The sequence below is a fragment of the Myotis lucifugus genome, unplaced genomic scaffold (genome assembly GCF_000147115.1).
Source record: "Myotis lucifugus unplaced genomic scaffold, Myoluc2.0 scaffold_1363, whole genome shotgun sequence".
Taxonomy (NCBI): domain Eukaryota; kingdom Metazoa; phylum Chordata; class Mammalia; order Chiroptera; family Vespertilionidae; genus Myotis; species Myotis lucifugus.
The window spans coordinates 60754-70044 of record NW_005872411.1 but is presented as its reverse complement, the minus strand read 5'-3'; the positions used below and the strand labels follow the sequence as shown (position 1 = coordinate 70044).

Here is a 9291-nt window from a genome sequence, read left to right as displayed (position 1 = left end):
AAGGTGTAATCTGAGGGCCTCTATAGAGCTGCTCTAATGATGATCTGTGCTTTAGTCCTGTATTAAAACTAAGTCTTAATTTCTTTTGGGTAAAAATTGATGATTTTCACATGATCAATTCATCAGTGCTCCAACAAAGCAACTCTAACCATGCTGGTCATCCTGGTCAGGTTTACTTCTGCCAAAAATGGGGGCATTTAAAATAATGTATATTTTGCATCATGAAAGGAATCCACAGATTGAAAATTTGGGAAATCCCTGGCTTGCCATATTCCTGTGATGTGGGAGCACAGGCAGGACTGAAGGTGGAATCACCTGTAGGCTGGTTGCCAATGGTAATGTGAATGGGGAATGAGGCATCAAGAAATGTCCCGTGTGGTACACCTTATTACATGTGAGTGTGGCCGGCCAATGAGAACACGACCAGGGAGTCAGCCAGGTCAAGTAAGAGCCTAGAATTTTCATAACCATGCCTTGTTTTCTCTGGTGTAAAGCCAGAATCATAAGACCCTTTTTGAGTCTTAAATTTAAAAAAATCTTAGATAAAATGCCTAGTATACCATTAAGGCTAAATAAATGTTATTTATCTAAATGGAAAATTATAGTGTTGAACTATCACTTCCAAAACAAAAGTTTACTATTAAGAATGGAAGATTGGGGTGAAAAAAACAAGCCTTCTATTAAAATACATATTTTACAGGGTTATAAGAATAATATAGGATTCCAAGATTGCTGCAGAGTAACTGGAAGTGGCATCCACTTGCTCCCAGCACTAAACCAGATTTACAGGTAATTAAGAGCAATCAACCTGAAAAACCAAGGAGTACAGAAGAAGCCACATAGAGACTGGTAAGAAGTATAGAGAGTGGAAAGGGAGAGCCCCCTCACACAGGTGCAGTGTGGCTGAGAAGCCGGAGATGTACCATGGCTGCAGAACTCCTTCCCCCTAGGTGCCCAGGGTCTCAACCCCACATGAGGACCCCCAACTCAGAGCAACAAAAATGAGAAGAGGATATTGTGTGGCATCTGGTGGTGGGTCAGCGGGAATTCGGTCCACTTGGGAGACTTGTACTGCACCCTCCCAGGGAAAGAGCACTCCTAAAGTTATAGCGCCAGCCTGGAAAGTTCACTGTGGACTCTGACTGCTGGGGAGGCCATGCTGCCATACTCAGGTCCTGAAGAGGGGACTGCTGGCTATACCCAGCCGTGACTATAAGGGACCCTTTATTTTCCAGGGAGCTTTTTTTGTTTTTGTTCTCACCCAGGGATATTTTTTCCACTGATTTTTTTTTTCTAGTGGAAGGAAGGGAGAGGGAGAAAGAGAGAGGGGGAAAAGGCAGAGAGAAACAATGATGTGAGAGAGACATATCGATTGTTTGTCTCCTGCAGGCACCCCAACTGGGTCCAAGGATCAAACCTGCAACCCAGGTACATGCCTTGACCAGGAATTGAATCCGTGACCCTTTGGTGAGTGGACCAACTCTAACCATTTAGACACACCATCCAGGGCTGTTTTTGGGGGAGGCTTTTGGTGGAGACCCAGAGAGTGACTAAACTGTTTGGCTTGGAGAAGAGGAACAGTCTCCCCCGCCTCGAGCACACATACACACCAATCCCACAATCTGTTGTGCCACTTGGCCTGCCCTGTCCTGCTGGGTTTGGCAGCACAGGGAAGCTGGACCTTTTGCTCCATCCTTCTGGGTTCGGAGCCTGAGCATAGCTGGGACTTTCAGCCCCACCCTGCTGAGACCAGCCATGCAGAGAGATCAGAGTGTCAGGTAGGGCTCACCTTGGGCCCATCCTACTTGGTTTGGTGGTGCAGGGGTTGGGGTGGGGAGTGGGGAGCTGCACAGAGCTAGGATTTCTGGACTGTGTCTCCCAGGGAGGCTTCTTCCTGGATGCTGAGGAGTGAGTACTGGACTGTGTGGCTGCATTGCAGGGAGGCAAATCCAGGCTTCCCTATGAGTTAAGCCTGCACTACCCCTGGAAGGAGAAGTGCCTGCTCCCCTCCTACAAATTGCAGGTATCACCCCCAATGGGAGACTGTTTGGATCAGCCTTGGATACCCCTGCAGGGTGCAGTTCCATGGGGGAAGGGAGAGTAACTCAGAATGAGGACATTCACAGTGTGAGACCATCAGCGGCTATTGTCTGGGACCAGGACAAAGTGCTTAGCCTTCTTCTGCCAGTTGGGCCGGCATCATCCTCAATGGGAAACACTTTTGATCCATCCCCCTGAACTCAGGGTGGCTGAGTTTGCTTCTGCAAAAGGGATAGAAGGCTTTACCCTACCTGAACCTGCAGTGAGCCTTTTTAGGGGGAACTGGAGTTGGAGACTCTGGCAGAGACTGAAGGGTTTTGCTTTAAACTGGGGGCTACTTTCCCCTCATTCAGTGCCTGACTGCTGATCTCCAAGTAGGGGACCCACTAGCCCATCTGGGCTAGCCTGGGCTCATCCTATAGTCTCTCTTTGGAAGGCTCTGGAAGAAGATCAGGTAACCTCATGGGGTGGGGGCGTTGCTGACAGGTAGAGGCAGAGCTCAGGGAGCCTTGGTCCTTTTACAGATCTGCTCCCAGCTCTAAGCTGGAAGAAGCTGACCCTTTTACACAGATTGGCCCCTCCCACACATATTCAGGTCCAGTACATGCAGACAAAAACAGTGAGTAGCATGGTAGCTACAGACAGGTAGCCCAAGACTGGTTACATACAATGCCTGACAGTGATCTGTACCTGACCCTACCCAAGTGGACCTAGGACAAACACAACCAGTGGTGGGCTTCAGACGACATCAGAGCTTGACACAACCAGCCACATAAGTGGCGGCAACCAAAGAGGAATTCCAGCAATCACCAGACCCTGCTGAGAACAATCCAGCCACAGAGGGTAGCCCCTGCACAGCATCTGATACATGGTGATTGAGGTTTAGCCTTATAATAATCCAGCCTGAAGAATTAACTCCACCCACAAAAGGGCCAACAGCATTCAGCCTCAACTACAGCATATAATCCACAAGAAACATTCCTGGGGAATAGAGCTCAGGTGATCAGAGAGATAGTGCCAATGAGCCCAACGAGACACCTAAAGACTGTACCTGCACAGCAGCTTGAACACCATGGTGGAGTTGAGCCTCAGCCAGCCTGAGGGTAAATACCAACCAAGAATGGGCCAACAGCAATCAAGACCTAATTAATAACAGGAGGGCCCACATAACCCACACAAGGGATATTCCTAGAGCACCCAGCTCAGAATATCAAGGAGACTGCTCCACTGATTCCCACAGGACATTGACTACATAAGACCACCCCACAAAGATTGGAAGTCATAGCAGTTCTATCTAATATATATAAACAAAAACAAAGAGGCAGCCAAAATGGGGGACAAAGAAAAAGACCTAACATAAAAGAATAGGAGGAATCTCCAGAAAAAGAGCTAAATGAAATGGAAACAAGCAATTTATAAGATAGAGAGTTCAAAGTAATGGTGATAAAATGCTCAAGGAACTTAGTGAGAACTAAAGTACATAGAAACCATAAAAAAGAACCAGTCAGAAATTAACAATACCATATCTGACATCAAGAATACAATGGAAGGAGTAGCAAGCTCTGAGGTTTTTAGTGCCACTGTCAGTTCATCCCCTAAATTGCATCATTGCTGTGTCCCAGAACATGGGCATCAGCAAGAATGGAGACCTGCCTTGGCCCCCACTCAGAAATGAATTCAAGTATTTCCAAAGAATGATCACAACCTCTTCAGCAGAAGGTAAACAGAATTTGGGTAGGAAGACCTGGTTCTCCATTCCCGAGAAGTATTGGCCTTTACATGACAGGATTAATTTAGTTCGCAGTAGAACCTCTGAAAGGAGCTCATTTTCTTGCCAAAAGTCTGGATGATGCCTTAAAACTCATTGAGGAACCAGAATTAACAAATAAAGTGGACATGGCTTGGATAGTGGGAGGCAGTTTTGTTTATAAGGAAGCCATGAACAAGCTTGGCCATCATAGATTCTTTTTGACAAGGATGATGCAGGATACATTTTTTTCCAGAAATTGATTTGGAGAAATATAAACTTCTCCCAGAGTATCCAGGTGTTCTTTCTGATGTCCAGGAGGAAAAAGGCATTAAGTACAAATATGAAGTATATGAAAAGAATGAGTAATGTGAAGGTGTTTTCTGATTCATTTCAAGTTGTTCCCCATCCCCTCCAAATAATTATGTATTTAACATTAGAGAAAGATATTTCTGTTAATTAGATATATGAATAATTATTTCTAAAAAAAGAGAGAGAATACAATGGAAGGAATAAAGAGGTTGGATGAAGCAGAAAATTGAATCAGCAATTTGCAAGGCAAGGTAGAAAAAACATCCAATCAACAGGAAAAAAAATTAGAAAGAATGAGGATAGTTTAAGGGACCTTTGGGACAGCATGAAACCTAACAACATCCGCATCACAGAGGTAATGGAAGGAGAAGAAAGTGAGCAAGAGATAGAGAAGATGTTTGAAGATATCATTACAGAGAACTTCCCTAACCTGGTGATAGAAAATGTCACATAAGTTTAAGAAGCACAGAGAGTCCCAATCAAGATGAACCCAAGCAGGCCCACATCAAGACACATTAAAATGGCAAAGGTTAAAGATAAAGAGAGAATCTTAAAGGTAGCAAGAGAGTTCCCATAAAACTGTCAGTGAATTTCTCAAGAAAAACACTTCAGGCCAGAAGGGATTGGAATCAAGTATTCAAAGTACTGAAAAGCAAGTACTTGTAACCAAGACTACTCTATCCAGCAAGGCTATCATTTAAAATTGAAGGAGAAACAGAGTTTCACATACAAAAAAAAAACCCCACAAAAAAACAACTGAAGGAGTTCATTTTCATCAAATCAGTAATGCAATAAATGTTTAATGGACTGTTTTAAAAAGAAGAAGAATTAGAGAGAGAAAGGTAGCTATAAAGAAAAAATGGCAATAGAGAAATACCTATTAATAATAACCTTAAATGTAAATGGATTAATGCTCCAATCAAAAGACATAGGGTAGCTGAATGGATTAGAAAACATAACCCATATATATGCTGTCTACAAGAGACCTACATCAGAACAAAAGATTCATACAAGCTAAAAATGAAAGGATAGAAAAAAATATTCAATGTAAATTTTAAAAAAGCAGCAGTAGCAATATTTATATCTAACAAAATAGACTTCAAAACCAAAGCCATAACAAGAGACAAATGCATTCACAACATAATACTAAAGGGATCGATAAAAAAGAAGATATAATTCTTGTAAACATATATGCACCAAATATAGGAGCACATAAATATATTTTTAAAATCTTGATGGATTTTAAGGGTGAGATTGATAGCAATACAGTCAAAGTAGGGAATTTTAACTCCCACTGTAACCACTGGATAGATCTCCCATGTAAAAAACAAAACAAAACAGCGACCTTAAATGACACACTAGATCAGATGGATTTAATTTAAATTTACAGAACATTTTATTTCAAAGCAGCAGGATATACATTCTTTTCAAGTGCACATGGAACATTCTCAAAGATAGATCACATGTTAGGACACAAAATAAGTCTTAACAAATTCAAGAAGATTGAAATAGTATCAAGCATCTTCTTGATCACAATGGCATGAAACTAGAAATCAACCACAATAAAAAAGCTCAAAAATATTCAAACACATGGAAGCTAAATAGCATGTTATTAAACAATGAATGGGTTACCAATGAGATCATGGAAGGAGTAAAAATGTACCTGGATGTCCTAGCTGGTTTGGCTCACTGGATAGAGCATTGGCCTGTGGACTGAAATGTCCTGGGTTCGATTCCGGTCAAGGGCACATGCCTGGGTTGTGGGCTCAATTCCCAGTAGGGGGCATGCAGGAGGCAGCCAATCAATGATTCTCTCTCATCATTCATGTTTCTATCTCTCCCTCTCCCTTCCACTCTGAAATCAATAAAAACATATATTTTTAAAAAATGTACCTGGAAACTAATAAAAATGAACACAACAACTCAAACTCTACAGAACACAACATAAGTAGTCCTAAGAGGGAAGTTTATAGCATTACTAGTGGCTCGGTGCACAAATTCATGCACATTGAAAGGAAATTAATTAGAAATATTTTAATATCGCTATTCGCCCTTTCTCTATAATAGAAATGTCAACCAAATTCACGATCGACAATGACAGATCAAAACACACGCATGTGATTGGTGCCAGCAAGAGCTTTATGTGTATGGAGCATGCGCAAGTCAACTTAGCCTTGCATATACTAGAGGCCCGGTGCACGAATTTGTGCACCATGGGGTCTCTCTGCCTGGCCTGTGGGATTGGGCTGAAACCGGCTCTCTGACATCCCCCAAGGGGTCCCAGATTGTGAGAGGGTGCAGGCCAGGCCGAAGGACCCCACTGATGCACTATCGGGGCTGGGGAGGGACGCAGGAGGTATCAATAACATCAGTATAGGAGAGGAAAAAGAATCCAAAAGAAGGTGAAAGGATTGGAACTTTATTAGAAAAAAAGAGCATACACATTCTCTTTGGAGGGGAAGATATGTTTTAGGACATACCTCCTGGGATTGCTCCGAGGGATCTGAGAAGTTTAAGGCACCAGCTCTGAATCAAGTTCACTGAGGGTTCCCCAGGGGGAGCTCTGCGAGTTACATCCACTGGCCAGAGCAGTTCCTGCAGTGTCTGTAGCTCTGGCTGGGAACCATGGCTCCTGAGTAAGAGGAGACCGCTCTCCATCTCTTGCTTCCATCTGAGGTCAGGTCTTCTCTATGGGGCTGACAGCACAGGCCACCTGCACTGTGGCCAAGACAATGGCAGGCCCCATGGCAGCACTTAACTGCAGAACTTCTTCAGAGGTTCCACAATTTTTTGTGACTCCACAGATGTCAGAGAGCAAGATCTGTTCTTTGACATTTGTTCCCCAGTCCTCAGAAGGACCCAAATCAAACCAGGCAGTCAGTTGTCCAGTGGTTCTTTGGACCTCATTGCATAAAATTTATGTTTTTAAGGTTCTTTCCCTCCAAAGAATGAAAATGCTTTATAGACTTCATGTAGCAACCTCATCAGAGGTCAAAGGAGATGTGACATTCATGCATGTGATACACGGGGAAATGCAGGCAAGGGTGTGCACAATAAGCCAGGACTTTAAGTCTGCCACTCCAGGATTTTACCTCTTGCTTTCCTATTTTCTTGCAGCTATGTGACCTTAGTAACTTATTTTCCTTGAGCATCAGTTTCCTTGTGTGTAAATGGAATAGTAACATTCTATTACAGGCTGTCATGGAGAGTATGGGGCTAGTGTATATCGAGTGTCCAGCACAACTAGCTCCTATTTCTCTCAGGTTCCTAAGCACCGTCTCAGCATCATCAGGAAGCATTCAGGCATATCTGTGATGGGGATGCTCTGCAGCATTGCCTTGTTCCTACATGCAGTTTGTGCATAAAAAGTCAGAACGGCATCTTCATTTGTGGGCATTGAAAACTGAGAGCTTCTCTCCAGGAATTTTCTGTCCTTATGGTGGATTTAAGTTCAGGCCATTGGCACATTTTCCCTGATACTTGGCAAAGGGCATCCTGGGGGTCACTACAAATTGAGAATGTCCTGGAGCCTGAGAAGCCTCTGCTATGTCTTAGATTTGGCCAGTGTTCTTCATACCTTATAGGCCTCCTCATTCTAAGAAGAATTCCAGGCAACCTACAGAACTACAACCAAATGTAAGGTAACAAATCATGTAAAACTGATCCCTAAGATGCAGGGCCTTATAGATCAGGCTGCTAGGGGTGGGCTTTGAGTTTGGCTCTGAACATTTCAGCAGCCCGTGTGAAAAGGAAGATATATTTAGTAAGCTTGTGATTCTATGCACAAATATTCATCTAGCAAAGCCATGTTCCCAGAAGCATAAAGTGTTTTAAGTTGTATTGAGTGTGTACTAGTATATATTTGCCACCATCAAACCCTTGGGACTTTTGTGGAAATGGGTGCTTATTGGGTTATACAAAAACAACTATCTTATGCCTGAACTCAATTCATTTATAATGTGAAAATACATTTAAGAAAAGTTTCAGTGGAAGATATCCTGAAGAGATTTCATGGGAAGAAATGAAGTGCCAGGGTGCCCTGGCCTGTTTTCTTCTCTGAAGGGCTCTTCAACCAGCACCCATAAGTCTTATCTACCCTTCATTGCATAGCGAAGCACAGAAATACAAATATGGGTTTCCTATCCAAAAGGTATGTGTTTTAAAACAGCTAGCTTTGACCATACACTTTCAAAGTTATTGAGGTTTTTCCTTATAATATATTAAAAATAGTCAGTCTAGCAGGGAACTTGAAAAATACAGTAATTTCCCCTTATCCATGGTTTTATTTTCCATGGTTTCCATTACTACAGCCTGAAAATATTAAATGAAAAATTCCAGAAATAAGCAATAAGGTTTAAACTGCCTTTGTTTCTGAGTAGTGTGAAGAAATCTCCTGCTGTCCAGCTCTGTCCTGCCCGGGACATGAATCATACCTCTGTTCAGAGTCTCTACACTGCAGATGCTCCCCAACCATTAGTCACTTAGTAGTTAGTATGGGTTATATAGATCAACTGTTGTGGTCTCACAGTGCTCGTGTTTAAGTCATCCATATTTTACTGAATTGTCCCAAAGTACAAAAGCAGTGATGTTGGCAATTCAGATATGCCAAGGAAAAGCTATAAAGTGCTTCCTTTAGGTGAAAAGGTATGTATGTGTAGGAAAAATACATAGTATATATAGTGTTTAGAACTATTTGCAGTTTTAGGCATCCACTAGAGGACATGAAATGTATCCCCATAGATAAGGGGGCCTATTATATGTAATCCCAGTTGATGCTGTGAAACCACGATTCTTTGTGCTTAGCTGGGAATCTCTCTCTCTTTTTAAAAATATTTATTGTTGAGAGTATCACAGATGTCCCCCTTCTTCCCCCCATATCCTACCTCCAGCAGTTCCCGCCCCAACCCAGGTCTTCACCACTCTATTGTTTGTGTACATAGGTAATGCATCTATTCATATAAGTTCATAGTCTCTTCCTGCTTCCCCTTCCCCCATTCCCTCTGAGATTCATCAGTCTATTCCATGTTTCCATGCCTCTGATTCTATTTTATTCATCAGTTTATTTTGTTCATTAGAGTCCTTGTTTGTTTATTTTGATATTTTAGATACAATTGTTGATAGATGTGTATTTATTGTCCTTATTATATTTCTTTTCTTCTTCTTCTTCTTCTTCTTCTTCTTCTTCTTCTTCT

The 9291-nt window shown here is 42.3% G+C and overlaps 1 pseudogene; it reads left to right on the top strand.

Moving 5' to 3' along the window:
• The first annotated feature begins 3112 nt into the window (after window positions 1-3112).
• LOC102427316 lies at window positions 3113-4162 on the top strand (annotated as a pseudogene).
• The last annotated feature ends 5129 nt before the right edge of the window (window positions 4163-9291 follow it).